Source organism: Buteo buteo, unplaced genomic scaffold (genome assembly GCF_964188355.1).
Source record: "Buteo buteo unplaced genomic scaffold, bButBut1.hap1.1 HAP1_SCAFFOLD_51, whole genome shotgun sequence".
Classification (NCBI taxonomy): Eukaryota; Metazoa; Chordata; class Aves; order Accipitriformes; family Accipitridae; genus Buteo; species Buteo buteo.
The window spans coordinates 512501-522500 of NW_027439217.1; positions in this window are offsets into that span (position 1 = coordinate 512501).

Below are 10000 nucleotides of genomic sequence, written 5' to 3' on the forward strand. Positions count from 1 at the left end.
CCCCCTGCCGCCCGCGGCACGCCTCGGGGCCCACCCGGGCAGGTGCAGCCCACACTCGCCTTTTTTCCCCGTTTCTTTGGCTCAGCCGCCCCACCGCCCAGCGCTGCTCACGGCCGGCACCTGCGGGTACCCGGACCGAGGCCAGCACCGGCGCCTCGCGTGTTTCAGGACACCTGAGGGCTCGCGGGGCCACGCGGCCGTCACACAGCCCGGTTCAGTAAAGAAGCCCGAGGAACCCCGCTGAGCAGGGGAGGACGACACTGCCGCCATCGCGGCCCCCTTCGCTCGGGGGGGGTGCAGGACACCACTTCGCATGCAACGGGAAGCGAATTGGAAAGGAGACCACCCTGCCTGAACACCGGACACTGCCGTGACTCCCTATTACGGGGAGCACAGAAGAGCCGGCCCGCCGAGGGCCCTCTCCGACGCGACCCGAAAGGCCTCATCGATCAGTAAGGGAAGGGAAAGGAGGAAGGAGCGGAGGCCCCACGGCCACGAGTCCTGGGACAGCGACGGCCACTCGCACCCATCGCCAACCGGGGGCGGACGGCAGGTGCGGGGGCTCTGCGTGCGAGTGAGAGGGCAACGTCTGCGGAGAGGTGCAACGCCGGCCTGAACACCGGCAGAGCCGGCCCGCCGGGAAGCCCCTCCGACGCGCCCTAAACGCCTCATCGATCAGTAAGGGAAGGGAACGGAGGAAGGAGCGGAGGCCCCACGGCCACGAGTCCTGGGACAGCGACGGCCACTCGCACCCGTCGCCAACCGGGGGCGGACGGCAGGTGCGGGGGCTCTGCGTGCGAGTGAGAGGGCAACGTCTGCGGAGAGGTGCAACGCCGGCCTGAACACCGGCAGAGCCGGCCCGCCGGGAAGCCCCTCCGACGCGCCCTAAACGCCTCATCGATCAGTAAGGGAAGGGAACGGAGGAAGGAGTGGAGGCCCCACGGCCACGAGTCCTGGGACAGCGACGGCCACTCGCACCCGTCGCCAACCGGGGGCGGACGGCAGGTGCGGGGGCTCTGCGTGCGAGTGAGAGGGCAACGTCTGCGGAGAGGTGCAACGCCGGCCTGAACACCGGCAGAGCCGGCCCGCCGGGAAGCCCCTCCGACGCGCCCTAAACGCCTCATCGATCAGTAAGGGAAGGGAACGGAGGAAGGAGCGGAGGCCCCACGGCCACGAGTCCTGGGACAGCGACGGCCACTCGCACCCGTCGCCAACCGGGGGCGGACGGCAGGTGCGGGGGCTCTGCGTGCGAGTGAGGGCAACGCCTGCGAGAGGTGCTCCAACGGCCTGAACACCGGCAGAGCCGGCCCGCCGTGGAGGCTCTCCGACGCACCCGAGGACGCCTCAGCGGGCGCTGCCTGTGGGTCTGGATCAGTCAAATCGTGGAGCGGGAGGTGCCACGGGCCACCCGGCTCCAGACAACGATTCCCTTGAGGAAGGTAACGGGACCGGGGGATGGCCACAGCAGGCTCAACTCCCCCAGCTCCTCCAGCGTTCGAGTGCCGGCAACCGCCACCGGCTGCCGGTCTTTGCCCGCCCCACAGGCAACCGCTTGCCGTCGGGGAAAAAAAAGGCACCTGGACCCATGCCGCGCACGGGTGTTCGGGGCCTGGGGGAATGCCACAGAAGCGAGACAACCCCAGCCGCCTGCGTTCGACTTGCCAGCCACCAGGTACAGCCGCACTTTTCTTCCCGCTTCGCGGGCTCCAGCTTAAGGCCGGAGAAAACGCGATGAGGTGCCGCCACCTCTAACCCGGTACAGCGCTGCAGACCTTTCCACCGAGCCCTCCTGCAACCAGGCAAGCCGGGGCAGGCCGGACACCACAGGCCGCCCACGCGTGGCTCATGCCGGCAGAAACAGGACGAGGCGCTGCGGCCTCTCACCTGTGCCATCATCGGGCCCTCGGGGGCTGGGGGAAGCTGCGGCACGCACGAGAACCCCCAGCCGTCTGCATCCGGCTGCCAGCCACCGGGACCGGCTGCCGCTTGCACTCTGCCCAATTCGTGCATGGGCTCCAGCTTAAGGCCGGAGAAAACGCGATGAGGTGCCGCCACCTCTAACCCGGTACAGCGCTGCAGACCTTTCCACCGAGCCCTCCTGCAACCAGGCAAGCCGGGGCAGGCCGGACACCACAGGCCGCCCACGCGTGGCTCATGCCGGCAGAAACAGGACGAGGCGCTGCGGCCTCTCACCTGTGCCATCATCGGGCCCTCGGGGGCTGGGGGAAGCTGCGGCACGCACGAGAACCCCCAGCCGTCTGCATCCGGCTGCCAGCCACCGGGACCGGCTGCCGCTTGCACTCTGCCCAATTCGTGCATGGGCTCCAGCTTAAGGCCGGAGAAAACGCGATGAGGTGCCGCCACCTCTAAACCCGGTACAGCGCTGCAGACCTTTCCACCGAGCCCTCCTGCAACCAGGCAAGCCGGGGCAGGCCGGACACCACAGGCCGCCCACGCGTGGCTCATGCCGGCAAAAACAGGACGAGGCGCTGCAGCCTCTCACCTGTGCCATCATCGGGCCCTCGGGGGCTGGGGGGAAGCTGCGGCACGCACGAGAACCCCCAGCCGTCTGCATCCGGCTGCCAGCCACCGGGACCGGCTGCCGCTCTGCCCGCTCCAGCTTAAGGCCAGAGTCAAAGGACGAGGTGCCGCCACCTCGCCCGCCCATCACCAGGCCCTCAGGAGGCGGCGGCAGCCGCGGCGGGCTGGATGCTCACGGGCAGCTGCCCTCGCATATACCAGCACTCCACCTTTGCCATCATCGGGCCCTCCGGGGCCGGGGGAAAGCCGAGGCAGGCTCGGCTCCACCCGGTCTTCCAGCGTTCGAGTGCCGGTGGCCGCCGCCGGCCACCGGGCTATGCCCTGCGGAATCCACCTTTGCACCTCTCGCACCACTCAGGTCAACAGCCACCGCCAGCCTGCCAGACCCTCGCAGGCGCCCGGCTGGCTTACTTGGAAAACACCGGGAGAGACCAACCGGCCGAACAGACAGAAAACGAGCCGAACCACCAGGCAAAACCACCACCACAACGGCCGCCCAGCGCTCCACTTCGCCGGCTGAGCCGTAAGCCTTGCAGCCGCTCACTAGCGCTGCTCCGTGCACGAGTCACCACTACCTCCTATAGTACGGGAGATCACGTCCCCGCCCCCGGCCGGCTCCAAGAGTGCCGTCCCTGCCCACCGGGGAGACCCGCCAATGACACCGACTTTTACGATGACGTAACTGGAGGCAGCGAAAAACAGCGACCCCTTGGCCAGCTCCGAGAAAGTGGCGGGGCTATCAGGTCTACCTCCCCGCCCCCGAAATGCGGCTAAGTCCCGCCGGAGCCGGGTAGACCTGGCGGCTCTTTTCACCGGCCGCTGCGGCAGCGACACCCCGCGTCCTCCGGGCGCCGCCGGCGGCCGCGCCGGCCTCCGGAGCCGGGTAGACCTGGCGGCCGCCCGCGGAGCCGGGTAGACCTGGCGGCTCTTTTCACCGGCCGCTGCGGCAGCGACACCCCGCGTCCTCCGGGCGCCGCCGGCGGCCGCGCCGGCCTCCGGAGCCGGGTAGACCTGGCGGCCGCCCGCGGAGCCGGGTAGACCTGGCGGCCCTTTTCACCGGCCGCTGCGGCAGCGACACCCCGCGTCCTCCGGGCGCCGCCGGCGGCCGCGCCGGCCTCCGGAGCCGGGTAGACCTGGCGGCCGCCCGCGGAGCCGGGTAGACCTGGCGGCCCTTTTCACCGGCCGCTGCGGCAGCGACACCCCGCGTCCTCCGGGCGCCGCCGGCGGCCGCGCCGGCCTCCGGAGCCGGGTAGACCTGGCGGCCGCCCGCGGAGCCGGGTAGACCTGGCGGCCCTTTTCACCGGCCGCTGCGGCAGCGACACCCCGCGTCCTCCGGGCGCCGCCGGCGGCCGCGCCGGCCTCCGGAGCCGGGTAGACCTGGCGGCCGCCCGCGGAGCCGGGTAGACCTGGCGGCCCTTTTCACCGGCCGCTGCGGCAGCGACACTCCGCGTCCTCCGGGCGCCGCCGGCGGCCGCGCCGGCCTCCGGAGCCAGGTAGACCTGGCGGCCGCCCGCGGAGCCGGGTAGACCTGGCAGCCGTTCGGTGCCCCTTGGGCGGGGGGGGCGGGGGGGGCAGGTGCGCCTGTTTTTGGTTCGTTTTTTTCGGTTTTTTTTTTTTTTTCTTTCTTTTGAGATTTTAGCAAATCTGATTAAAAGGGCCACCCTCTCCCGGTTCTCCCGGACGGCATTTCTTTCCCCCTCCCCTTCCCGAGTTTGAACCACTTCTACACCAAGGGAGCACGTTTAAACGTACTGTCTGATGCAAGAGTTATTTCACCTTTATTGATTCCGGCGGGAAATATTAATACAATATTAACGACAACCAGTTTTCAAAATAATTTTTGTTTCCTGACACACACACCCCCCCCCCCCACCCTCGTCGTTCTCATGCACGTGCACGCACCTATTCCGAGCCGGTGGCTGCCAGGCACTTGCCAGCTTCACCACACCAGCCAGCCCCTCTGCTCCGCTGCTGCCCCCCCCCCCCCCAACCATATTCTGTCGGCGGGGTCCGGGCAGAGGTGGCAGCCCCCGGCACAAACTGCCCGGCTCCCCGGCGCGAGTTCGCTGTTCACTGGGTGCCTTCAGGACTGGTAGCCCCTTGCCAGGTTCAGGTTCGGGTCCCGGCGCTGCTGGGTGCTCGCCGACTTTTGGTTTTGGTTTTTGCGGTCTTGGGCTTTTTTTGGGGGGTTGTTTTTAATTTTTCTCCCCCCCCCCCCGCCTGGTTTTTTTTGGTGTTTTTTTGACGTTTTCCTTTTTTTAATAAAATAAATACTTTAAAATACATATCTGCGATCCTGCAGGCACTGCCACCCCCCCCCCCCCGGTGACACACGCGCGCTCAGAGGCGCGCGCACACACACACACACACACACAGAACGCGACGCAGGCACACACAGCTACACGCACCCCTGCACGGGTGTGCTCCCCCTCCCTCCCCGCGCTGCAGTCCCGGACCTGCAGGCCAGTAGGTGCAGCCCCCCCCCCCCCCCTCCCCCGGCCCCACCCGATCACAGACTTTCCGGCGCCCTGGAGACGGGGGGTTGGGGGGCGGGTGGCTGGGTGGGGTGGTCTGCAGCCCGGCAACGGGGCCCCCGGAAACTGTGGTGTTTCCCGCCACGGCAACGGTCTGCTGCTCAGTCGCGGCGGCAGCAGCGGCGGGGAAAGGAGGCTAGAAAAGAGGGGGGGCGAGAGCGGCTGGCGAGCAGGCGGGGAGCCTGGCGCAGAGGTAGGCTGGCGAGGGGGGACGGTGTGTCTTTTCGGAGAAGGCTTCTGTTTGGATCGGTTGGAGTTTTATTTTTTTTACTTCTCTCCCCCGTCCCCGTCCCCGTCCCCGTCCCCGTCCCCGTCCCCCCCCCCCCGGTCGTTTAGTTTTCCCCCCGCGGCGGGGGCGGGCAGGAGTGGAGCAGGGCGAGAGCGGCTGGCGAGCAGGCGGGGAGCCTGGCGCAGAGGCAGGCTGGCGAGGGGGGACGGTGTGTCTTTTCGGAGAAGGCTTCTGTTTGGATCGGTTGGAGTTTTATTTTTTTTACTTCTCTCCCCCGTCCCCGTCCCCGTCCCCGTCCCCCCCCCCCCGGTCGTTTAGTTTTCCCCCCGCGGCGGGGGCGGGCAGGAATGGAGCAGGGCGAGAGCGGCTGGCGAGCAGGCGGGGAGCCTGGCGCAGAGGCAGGCTGGCGAGGGGGGGACGGTGTGTCTTTTCGGAGAAGGCTTCTGTTTGGATCGGTTGGAGTTTTATTTTTTTTACTTCTCTCCCCCGTCCCCGTCCCCGTCCCCGTCCCCCCCCCCCCCGGTCGTTTAGTTTTCCCCCCGCGGCGGGGGCGGGCAGGAGTGGAGCAGGGCGAGAGCGGCTGGCGAGCAGGCGGGGAGCCTGGCGCAGAGGCAGGCTGGCGAGGGGGGACGGTGTGTCTTTTCGGAGAAGGCTTCTGTTTGGATCGGTTGGAGTTTTATTTTTTTTACTTCTCTCCCCCGTCCCCGTCCCCGTCCCACCCCCCCGGTCCTTTAGTTTTCCCCCCGCGGCGGGGGCGGGCGGGAGTGGAGCAGGGCGAGTGCGTGGCTGGCTGAGAAAGAAAGGCGGGAGCGGGGCCACGGGTGCGGCAGGATAGGGACTCGGCAGCTGGGGTTTAGAGACGGCAGGGCACCGGGGGGGCTCCCCTCTCCCGCCCGGGCACGGAGCCGGCAGGGACGCCGCAGGGTCCTAAAGTCTCCCGCCTTCCACCACCGGGGGCGGCAAGCCTGGTGGCGGAAGGGGGGAGCAGGGGCAGCCAGGCTCGGCGCGAACTGCGTGGCGGGAGGGCGGGGGGGCGGTGTGTGTGTGCGTGCAGCGGCGGGCCCGGGGTGACGGGGGTGGGGGGTGTCTGCCCGGGGCCCTGTTTCGGGCGGGGGGGGGGGGGGGGGGGGCTGCGCGCGTGTGCGTTTTGAGCGCACGACTGTGAGCGGGGCAGCGGGTGGAGGGTTTGGGCTGGGGGGGGCCGGTTGCGGGGGGGGTGCGCACGTGTGTAGCCCCGTGCGAGTGGGTGCGGTGGCGGGCGGGAGGTGTTTGGGGCGGGGACTCGAATGGGGGGGGGCAGTGCGTGCGTGCGCGTGCGTGTGTCTAAGGGCGGGTGAGCGGCTGCAGCAGCAGGCGGTGGGCGTTCGGGCCGGGGGCCTGTTTTGGCGGGGTGCGGGCGCGCACGCAGGTGGAAATGAGAAAGATTTGTAACGGTGTCGCTAACGCCGCTTTCTCTGTTACAGCCCGGGTGGTCGGCCGCTTCGACGTCCGGCCTGCGCCCGTGCCTGCCTACGGGCGATGCGCTCGGCTCCCGGTCGGACCCGTCCCTGGCAAAGCAGCAGCCGCGTGCCTCGGCCTGGGCAGAGACCTGGGGCTCCAGGGCCCCAGCCAGGGCTGCCGGAGAGGCGCGCCGCGCTTCCGACAGAGGGGCATCAGCGGCTCCGTCGCCGGCGGGATGCGTTCGAGCGGTGAGGAAGGTCCCAGCGGCCTTAGGCGGTGGCGGGGGGCGCGCTCCTTCGGCGACGGGAGCGGGGGGGAAACGGCCCCGGGGTGGGCCGGTCAGCCGGCACGGCGGCCACGCGAGCTCGTCGTCTCCGAGGATGCTCGGCTAAGTCGGCCTCGGCCACAGGGACCGCTTGTCAGGCAGCCGACTGGCTTTCTTCAGAGGCCTGCGAGACCGCCGTCCCTCGGAGGCCAATGAACAGTTAATGCGCGATAACGCAGGGGCCGGAGAACGCTAACGTTAACCAAGAGCGTCGCAAGGTCCTAAAGGAGTGCCGCAATCAAACTTTAGGAGTCGGTAATTTATAATACTGGTGACTACTAATCGAGTCACATTCAATCCGTGACGATCCGCTGGTAGGTACGTACGTACGTACGTATTCCTTCTCCGGCTATTAACGAAGGGACGCACACCTAGCGTGCGTGAACGAATGAGTTTTGTTATTTAAGGAACTGCCAGAAAGCGTATTACCGCGTAGCGCTAAATCAGTCGGTAGGTGACGCTCCATAAACGATACAATCCAGCATCGCTCGTCAACTGTTAATAACTTCAATCGATGACGATTCATAGCGTATCGATTCTTCTGTATTCGTTTAGGAGCGGATCCCACGCCAACGGTGCCACGCGGTACCCGGACGGCCACCGACTCGTACAGAGACGAGAGAGCAGCGTCGGCGCCTCTTCCCGAAGAAGTCGTTACCGATAAAGTACACCGACTGCGGGTAACGCTTTGCTCTCACGTTTTTGACGCGTGCCTGCCTGCCTGCCTGCCTGCCTGCGTGCGCGGTAAAAGACAAGCTGTCAGACACAATAAATTTTAAGAAAGTGGAATCGCGGAGCGGTCTTAATACACTAATCAGGACCGGCCCGTAGCGCGGCCAGGGAGTGCAGGCCGACCCTGCAGCGTGGCCAGGTTTACCCGGAGACACAGGTAAGGAGGCCAGGACTACCCCGGAGCATCAGGTAGGGATACCGGGCTGACCCCCAGAGGGTCAGGTAGGGTGGCCGGGCCTACCCCGGAGCGCCTGTAGGGACCGCAGGTGTACCCCGGAGCACCGGTAGGGGTACCGGCACTACCCCGGAGGATGAGGTAGGGGCGCCAGGCCTACCCCGGAGCGTCGGGTAGGGATACCGGGCTGACCCCAGAGGGTCAGGTAGGGTGGCCGGGCCTACCCCGGAGCACCTGTAGGGACCGCAGGTGTACCCCGGAGCACCGGCAGGGGTACCGGCACTACCCCGGAGGATGAGGTAGGGGCGCCAGGCCTACCCCGGAGCGTCGGGTAGGGATACCGGGCTGACCCCAGAGGGTCAGGTAGGGTGGCCGGGCCTACCCCGGAGCGCCTGTAGGGACAGCAGGTGTACCCCGGAGCACCGGTAGGGGTACCGGCACTACCCCGGAGGATGAGGTAGGGGCGCCAGGCCTACCCCGGAGCGTCGGGTAGGGATACCGGGCTGACCCCAGAGGGTCAGGTAGGGTGGCCGGGCCTACCCCGGAGCGCCTGTAGGGACCGCAGGTGTACCCCGGAGCACCGGCAGGGGTACCGGCACTACCCCGGAGGATGAGGTAGGGGCGCCAGGCCTACCCCGGAGCGTCGGGTAGGGATACCGGGCTGACCCCAGAGGGTCAGGTAGGGTGGCCGGGCCTACCCCGGAGCGCCTGTAGGGACCGCAGGTGTACCCCGGAGCACCGGTAGGGGTACCGGTACTACCCCGGAGGATGAGGAAGGGGCGCCAGGCCTACCCCGGAGCGTCGGGTAGGGACACCGGGCTGACCCCAGAGGGTCAGGTAGGGTGGCCGGGCCTACCCCGGAGCGCCTGTAGGGACCGCAGGTGTACCCCAGAGCACCGGCAGGGGTACCGGCACTACCCCGGAGGATGAGGTAGGGGCGCCAGGCCTACCCCGGAGCGTCGGGTAGGGATACCGGGCTGACCCCAGAGGGTCAGGTAGGGTGGCCGGGCCTACCCCGGAGCGCCTGTAGGGACCGCAGGTGTACCCCGGAGCACCGGTAGGGGTACCGGCACTACCCCGGAGGATGAGGTAGGGGCGCCAGGCCTACCCCGGAGCGTCGGGTAGGGATACCGGGCTGACCCCAGAGGGTCAGGTAGGGTGGCCGGGCCTACCCCGGAGCGCCTGTAGGGACCGCAGGTGTACCCCGGAGCACCGGCAGGGGTACCGGCACTACCCCGGAGGATGAGGTAGGGGCGCCAGGCCTACCCCGGAGCGTCGGGTAGGGATACCGGGCTGACCCCAGAGGGTCAGGTAGGGTGGCCGGGCCTACCCCGGAGCGCCTGTAGGGACCGCAGGTGTACCCCGGAGCACCGGTAGGGGTACCGGTACTACCCCGGAGGATGAGGAAGGGGCGCCAGGCCTACCCCGGAGCGTCGGGTAGGGACACCGGGCTGACCCCAGAGGGTCAGGTAGGGTGGCCGGGCCTACCCCGGAGCGCCTGTAGGGACAGCAGGGGTATCCCGGAGCACCGGTAGGGGTACCGGTACTACCCCGGAGGATGAGGTAGGGGCGCCAGGCCTACCCCGGAGCGTCGGGTAGGGATACCGGGCTGACCCCAGAGGGTCAGGTAGGGTGGCCGGGCCTACCCCGGAGCGCCTGTAGGGACCGCAGGTGTACCCCGGAGCACCGGTAGGGGTACCGGTACTACCCCGGAGGATGAGGAAGGGGCGCCAGGCCTACCCCGGAGCGTCGGGTAGGGACACCGGGCTGACGCCAGAGGGTCAGGTAGGGTGGCCGGGCCTACCCCGGAGCGCCTGTAGGGACCGCAGGTGTACCCCGGAGCACCGGTAGGGGTACCGGCACTACCCCGGAGGATGAGGAAGGGGCGCCAGGCCTACCCCGGAGCGTCGGGTAGGGATACCGGGCTGACCCCAGAGGGTCAGGTAGGGTGGCCGGGCCTACCCCGGAGCGCCTGTAGGGACCGCAGGTGTACCCCGGAGCACCGGTAGGGGTACCGGTACTAC